This window comes from Salmo salar, chromosome ssa01 (genome assembly GCF_905237065.1).
Source record: "Salmo salar chromosome ssa01, Ssal_v3.1, whole genome shotgun sequence".
Lineage (NCBI taxonomy): Eukaryota > Metazoa > Chordata > Actinopteri > Salmoniformes > Salmonidae > Salmo > Salmo salar.
The window spans coordinates 90625228-90632720 of NC_059442.1; the positions used below are offsets into that span (position 1 = coordinate 90625228).

Sequence of the window (7493 nt, forward strand, 5' to 3'; positions counted from 1 at the left end):
TTACAATTAACCAACAAAAACAGCAGTTAAATCTTTCTTCAGCTCCTGAGGGATCCTCAAGAGGATCCCTCAGAGCCCGCTGAATGTGTGGTCTTCTGTACACAGACTGGGGCGTCCACGTTAGACCCAGAGGATCCCTCAGAGCCCGCTGAATGTGTGGTCTTCTGTACACAGACTGGGGCGTCCACGTTAGACCCAGAGGATCCCTCCGAGCCCGCTGAATGTGTGGTCTTCTGTACACAGACTGGGGCATCCACGTTAGACCCAGAGGATCCCTCCGAGCCCGCTGAATGTGTGGCCTTCTGTACACAGACTGGGGCGTCCACCTTAGACCGAGAGGATCCCTCAGAGCCCGCTGAATGTGTGGTGTTGTTCTCTAAGAAACCACCATCCTCTAGTTAGGCCTTCTTGACGATGGGACTGAGGCTCATCTCCTCAGACGTCTCTGAAAGATGTGGTTCAATCTGCCGGTCAAAGTGCCAAACTGTGAGTTCCTTGTCCAAAGGTTCATCGAGCGCCTCGCTTTTTATACTGGGTTCGCTGTCAACTGTGATGTCTGGCGAGTTGAACTCTGACCCTGTAGTAGCACAGAGGCTCTCTGGGGTAGCTGTGGGGGAGATGTTCTCCGACGCGACGCTCTTCTACCAGAGTCTAAGTTGCTATCTGGCGTCTTTCCATACCTGAACCGGTCAAGCACAGACTTGCCCACAGGGGAACATTTCACTGCACCTTGACTGGATTTCAAAAGAGATTGTAAAACTTGGCCTGTGTGTGTTCTGACTCTTCTCAGAGCCTCCAAAGAAAGACTGCAGCTTCTTCTGGGTTGGACCAGTGTTAGCAGCCTTTGTAGTGTTCGACTTAGCCCCGGTGCCTGGGCTGTTGTGCATGGAGAAAGCAGATTTTAAGCCAGCCATTGAGAGATGATCTGGGACTTGGAATCACAGGTTCAAAATAATATCCAGCTTTGGGAGGCGTTGTCTCAGATGGAACCACCTGAACCTTCCATTTCAGACGGAGGCTCCGCAGGTCTGTAGGAACCTAGCAAAAAGATCAAACTCAACATTAATTCAAACCGATGAAACACAGCAGGATCAAATGAAATGTTATTTGTCAAATGAGCCAAATGCAACAGGTGTAGACCTTATAGCGAAATGTTTACTTACAAGCCCTTAACCAACAATACAGTTAAGAAATATACCTAAAAAAAGAAATAAAAGTAACAAATAATTAAAGAGCAGCAGTAAAATAACAATAGCGAGGCTATATACATGGGGTACCGGTACAGAGTCAATGTGCGGGGGCACCGGTTAGTCAAGGTAATTGAGGTAATATGTACATGTAGGTAGAGTTATTAAAGTGACTATGCATAGATAATAACAGAGAGTAGCAGCAGCATAAAAGAGGGGTGGCAATGCAAATAGTCTGGGTAGCCATTTGATTAGATGTTCAGGAGTCTTATGGCTTGGGGGTCGAAGCTGTTTAGAAGCTTCTTGGACCTAGACTTGGCACTCTGGTACCGCTTGCCGTGCGGTAGCAGAGAGAACAGTCTATGACTAGGGTGGCTGGAGTCTTTGACAATTTTTAGGGCCTTCCTTTGACACCGCCTAGTATAGAGATCCTGGACAGCAGGAAGCTTGGCCCCAGTGATGTACTGGGCCGTACGCACTACCCTCTGTAGTGCCTTGTGGTCGGAGGCTGAGCAGTTGCCATACCAGGCAGTGATGCAACCAGTCAGGATGCTCGCAATGGTGCAGCTGTAGAAACTTTTGAGGATCTGAGGACCCATGCCAAATCTTTTCAGTCTCCTGAGGGGCAATAGGTTTTGTCGTGCCCTCTTCACGACTGTCTTGGTGTGCTTGGACCATGTTAGTTTGTTGGTGATGTGGACGCCAAGGAACTTGAAGCTCTCAACCTGCTCCACTACAACCCCGTCGATGAGAATGGGGCCATGCTCGGTCCTCCTTTTCCTGTAGTCCACAATCATCTCCTTTATCTTGATCACGTTGAGGGAGAAGTTGTTGTCCTTGCAGCACATGGTCAGGTCTCTGACCTCCTCCCTTTAGGCTGTCTCGTCATTGTCAGTGATCAGGCCTACCACTGTTGTGCCATCGGCAAACTTAATGATGGTTTTGGAGTCGTGCCTGGCCATGCAGTCATGAGTGAATAGTGAGTACAGGAGGGGACTGAGCACGCACGCCTGAGGGACCCCCGTGTTGAGGATCAGCGTGGCGGATGTGTTGTTACCTACCCTTACCACCTGGAGGTGGCTCGTCAGGAAGTCCAGGATCCAGTTGCAGAATGAGTTGTTTAGACCCAGGGTCCTTAGCTTAGTGATGAGCTTTGAGGGCACTGTGGTGTTGAACACTGAGCTGTAGTCAATGAATAGCATTCTCACATAGACGTTCCTTTTGTCCAGGTGTGAAAGGGCAGTGTAGAGATTGCATAATCTGTGGATCTGTTGTGGCGGTATGCAAGTTGGAGTGGGTCTATGGATTCTGGGATAACGGTGTTGATGTGAGCCATGACCAGCCTTTCAAAGCACTTCATGGCTACATATGTGAGTGCTACGGGTCGGTAGTCATTTAGGCAGGTTACCTTAATGTTCTTGGACACAGGGACTATGGTGGTCTGCTTGAAACATGTTGGTATTACAAACTGAGACAGGGAGAGGATGAAAATGTCAGTGAAGACCCTTTCTTGTTGGTCAGCGCATGCTCGGAGTACACGTCCTGCTAATCCGTCTGGCACTGCGGCCTTGTGAGTTTTGACCTGTTTAAAGGTGCTACTCACATCGGGTGTGGAGATCGTGATCACACAGTCATTTGGACAGCTGATGCTTTCATGCATGTTTCAGTGTTACTTGCCTCAAAGCGAGCATATAAGTAATTTAGCTCGTCTGGTAGGCTCGTGTCACTGGGCAGCTCTCGGCTGTGCTTCCCTTTGTAGTCTGTAATAGTTTGCAAGCCCTGCCACATCCGATGTGCGTCGGAGCCAGTGTAGTCCAATTCGATCTTAGTCCTGTATTGACGCTTTGCCTGTTTGATGGTTCGTCGGAAGCCATAGCGGGATTTCTTAAAAGCTTCTTGAAAGAGGCAGCTCTACCCTTTAGCTCAGTGCTGATGTTGCCTGTAATCCTTGGCTTCTGGTTGGGGTATGTACGTACAGTCACTGTGGCGACGTCATTGATGCACTTATTGATGAAGCCAGTGACTGATGTGGTGTACTCCTCAATGCCATCGGAAGAATACTGGAACATATTCCAGTCTGTGCTAGCAAACCAGTCCTGTAGCTTAGCATTGGCTTCATCTGACCTCTTTTTTTTATTCACCGAGTCTCTGGTACTTCCTGCTTTAATTTTTGCTTGTAAGCAGCAATCAGGAGAATATAATTAGGGTCAGATATGCCAAATGGAGGGCGAGGGAGAGCTTTTTACGTGTCTCTATGTGTGAAGTAAAGGGGATCTTGAGTTTTTTCCCTCTGGTTGCACATTTAACATGCTGGTAGGTAAAACGGATTTAAGTTTCCCTGCATTAAAGTCCCCAGCCACTAGGTGCCTCTGGATGAGCGTTTTCCTGTTTGCTTATGGCGTATACAGCTCATTGAGTGCGGTCTTAGTGCCAGCATTGGTTTGTGGTGGTAAATAGACAGCTACGAAGAATATAGATGAAAACTCTCTAGGTAGATAGTGTGGTCTACAGCTTATCATGAGATACTCTACCTCAGGTGAGCAAAACCTTGAGACTTCCTTAGATATCATGCACCAGCTGTTGTTTACAAATATACATAGACCGTCACCCCTTGTCTTACCAGAAGCTGCTGTCCTTTCCTGCCGGTACAGTGTATAACCCCCCAGCTGTATTCATGTCGTCGTTCAGCCACAACTTGGGGAAACATAAGCTATTACAGTTTTTAATGTCCCGTTGATAGGATATTTTATTATCAATTGTACGTTGGCCAATAGTACCAATGGCAAAGGCAGATTAATCACTTGTCACCTGATTTTTTTTTATTTATCGAGGCAAGCCAGTTAAGAACAAATTCTTATTTACAATGACTGCCTACACCGGCCAAACCTGGATGACGCTGAGCCAATTGTGTGCCGCCTTATGGGACTCCCAATCACAGCCAGTTGTGATACAGCCTGGATTCAAACCAGGGTGTCTGTAGTGACGCCTCTAGCACTGAGATGCAGTGCCTTAGACCACTGCGCCACTCGGGAGCCTGATCCTTACAGGGCACCCTGATCACCTACTGCGAAACCTCTGTCTCTTTCTCCTGCAAATGAAGGGGTGAGGGCCTGTTTGGGTGTCTGGAGTAAATCCCAAAATTATTTCTCCAATTCGAGGTGAGTAATCGCTGTTCTAATGTCCAGAAGCTCTTTTCGGTCATAAGAGACCGTAGCAGCAGAATTATGTACAAAATAAGTTATAAACAATGCGAAAAAACGAACAAAATAGCACGGTTGGTTAAGAGCCCATAAAACGGCAGCCACCCCTCTGGTGCCATTATCATCAAACCTTGGGATTGACAGAAAACTTTGGGATTGAAGCAGGTGTCCCTTGAAACACATGTATATTCCCCTGTATAAATGAAGGATAAATAAATAAATGAATAACTGTTGCAATGAGAACAAGCAGCTAAAAAGTGTGCTTACTTACTGGTCACGGGGAAAGATGTATGGTTGAGGCTGATCTTGTTGACTCCAGTCTCGTACAGAATATTTGACCCTTGTCTGGAGTAGCGTTCACATCCACACACTCTAAGGCAACAGTGATGTTCAATGCAACAAATGGATGTCTTTTAAACGTGTGATACACTTCATTCACATGTTTGGAGACCTTAGGAGTATCACATGGATGATTGTTGATGTAAAATAACTGTCTGTGGCACTCCTTATGACACAATGCTCTGGCTAGCGCTGGTGCAGACGATCTGGGTGCATTTGCCCTCTCTTGTCTGGTTGGTGCAGGTGATACGAACACCTGTAGAGATAATGCAGTAGGACTGGAGCACGTGAATCATCTTGGTGTATTCCTGCACACATACCAAAGAGAGAGCCCCATACATTATGCATTCCCTGCACCAGTTCTGAAGAAAATCCAACTAGTAGAATCCAACCAGTTAAAGTAGTGTATTGTAATACTTTTTTTGAAGAACACACCCTAGTTGATTATGTTTGACTCTGCCTTCGGCCAGGCACTTCAGAATGGCACATTGGAGATTCCACCACCTGCATCACTCCCTGGGGCTGAAGACCTGGGACCCGTTCTTCACGCCTTCGTCGGCAACGAGGCCTTCCCTTGAGACCCAACCTCATGAGGCCCTAAGCCACGTGTTCTCCACAACTACCTGCAGAGGTCATTCCAGGAGCTGTTCCGGATGGAGACGTCACGCCAAATGGTCACCTACCTGATGTCACCAGGGCAGGTGCCAACAACGCCCCCAGACAGGCACTCCAGGTGAGGGAGAAGCTGACCACCTACTTCTCACCGCCAGCAGGTGAAGTCCCATGGCAGTATGCCGTGGAGTGAAACGTCTCTTTTAAAGCCCCCTAACACCAAGGTTATTTTAAGAACCATCCACCTTTGTCCATAAAATAGCATTTTTCCCAGATTTTATGTCACCTTGTCTCTCTTCAATTGGAAGTTATCTTTAAGTGAAATTTGGGAGTAAAGACCACACCTTAACCCCTTCCCTCTCCCATTAACATCAGTATTATACACACCTGGCATGGTACATCAGGTGAGCAGGACCTCTAAGGTTGTATGATAACAATGGGAAAAGGTAACCTAGGGTCCATACAAATAGTACAGTTTTCCACCTACTTCACTGGTCTGACAAAATGCAGGTGCAAAAAAAAAAAAATTAGGAAGAGTGTAAGGAAGTCTGTGTGTAGCTGGTGTATGGGAGTCAGGCGCAGGACAGCAGATATGAGTAAATAACTGTATTTTACTCAACATATAATAAATGCAATACAAAAACAGAGCACAAAATAACAGACCTTCCTACATAGAAACAATCACTCACAAACAAACACGGGGGAACAGAGGTTAAATAATGAACAGGTAATTGGGGGATTGAAACCAGGTGTGTAAGACAAAGACAAAACAAATGGGAAATGAAAAGTGGATCGGCGATGGCTAGAAGGCCAGTGAAGTTGACCGCCGAACGCCGCCCGAACAAGGAGAGGGACCGACTTCGGCGGAAGTCGTGACAAAGAGAATGTGTTTTTACTTTCATCTTGTCTTAGATCTGCAAAGGTGAAGGGAAGAAATAAACAGATTAAGTCTAAATGAGATATTAATAAACAAATGAAACAACTGACTATGAAAACATAATTTAATAAATATTCAAGTACAGGAAAGAACGTGACAGGTATGTGTTGTAAAAACATTACAAAAAATAAAAACTATTGAAAGAGGTGTGTGTGTGCATGTACTGTATGTGCGTGTAAAAATATAAAAATGAACGTGTAATCTGTAAGAGAACAACAAGAGCATGTATTTTTGGCACAACTGCAGACAGATACAGGGACTACTCATAAAGCTTAGACATAGTAGGGGAACTTCAGACATGGCCATAAAGAGAGAGGGCAGGGCACTGGAGATCTGAGGTACATAGAGGAGTGGAGGAGGTGAGTGTGTCTGAAAACAAAAAGTGAATGTGGAGCCACAATACAGGTAAACACATATGTCACCTTTAGTCTTGTAAAAGAACAACAAGAGCATCTGAATTCTCTGGTGTGTCAGTTTCAATTCAGTCAATTTTCATGCAATCTATGTACAACTAATAATGAATGCTATCCTAAGTATTGAGAAACTACTAACAAGGCCATAGTAAGCGGAATAAGAAGAGTTAGAAAATCTCAGTTGACAGTTGGAAAATCTCAGTTGCAGTTCCTTGATTCCTTGCGTCCTTTCCTCACCTCCTGCTCAAAACCCATGGAGAAGGTCAAAACAACAGCCAGACAACTCTCCTCTTCCTGTCCTTCCTGTGAGCTGGTCGGCTAAATTGACTCCATCTCTGGAAGGGAAGAGAAAAACAACACAAGCATCACATAATATAACACCATAAAAGGTGAGATTTATGTTAACTAAATACTGCTTGTATAGTGTAGTTAGTGGCATAAATATTGGAACAGTGTTGTAAAGTTGGTAATTCTTGCTGTTTACTCATGGAATTTGTATTTCAGATCAAAAGATGAATATGACAGGCAAATATTTAGACAGCAAACTGTATTAGGACATTTTCTAACCCAGAAACAACAGCTATACATTTGCCTCATATTAATCATTTGATCTGAAATACCAATTAGTCTACATGAGTATACTGTAAAAATGATCTACTTCACTGTCGCAATACTTATGACACCACCTGTGTTGTGGAGAAGAAAAAATAAAACATACCATTCAACTCGGCATAGAAAAGCAGCTGATGAATTTTAACCTTGAATGCTGCTTTTCTTTGCTGAGGCAGCCTCTTCAGGGTTAACA

General features: G+C 45.2%; 1 pseudogene; it reads right to left on the minus strand.

The window, feature by feature from the left end:
- Positions 1-56: 56 nt before the first annotated feature.
- LOC106609313 (mismatch repair endonuclease PMS2-like) lies at positions 57-5511 on the minus strand (annotated as a pseudogene).
- Between the last annotated feature and the right edge of the window lie 1982 nt (positions 5512-7493).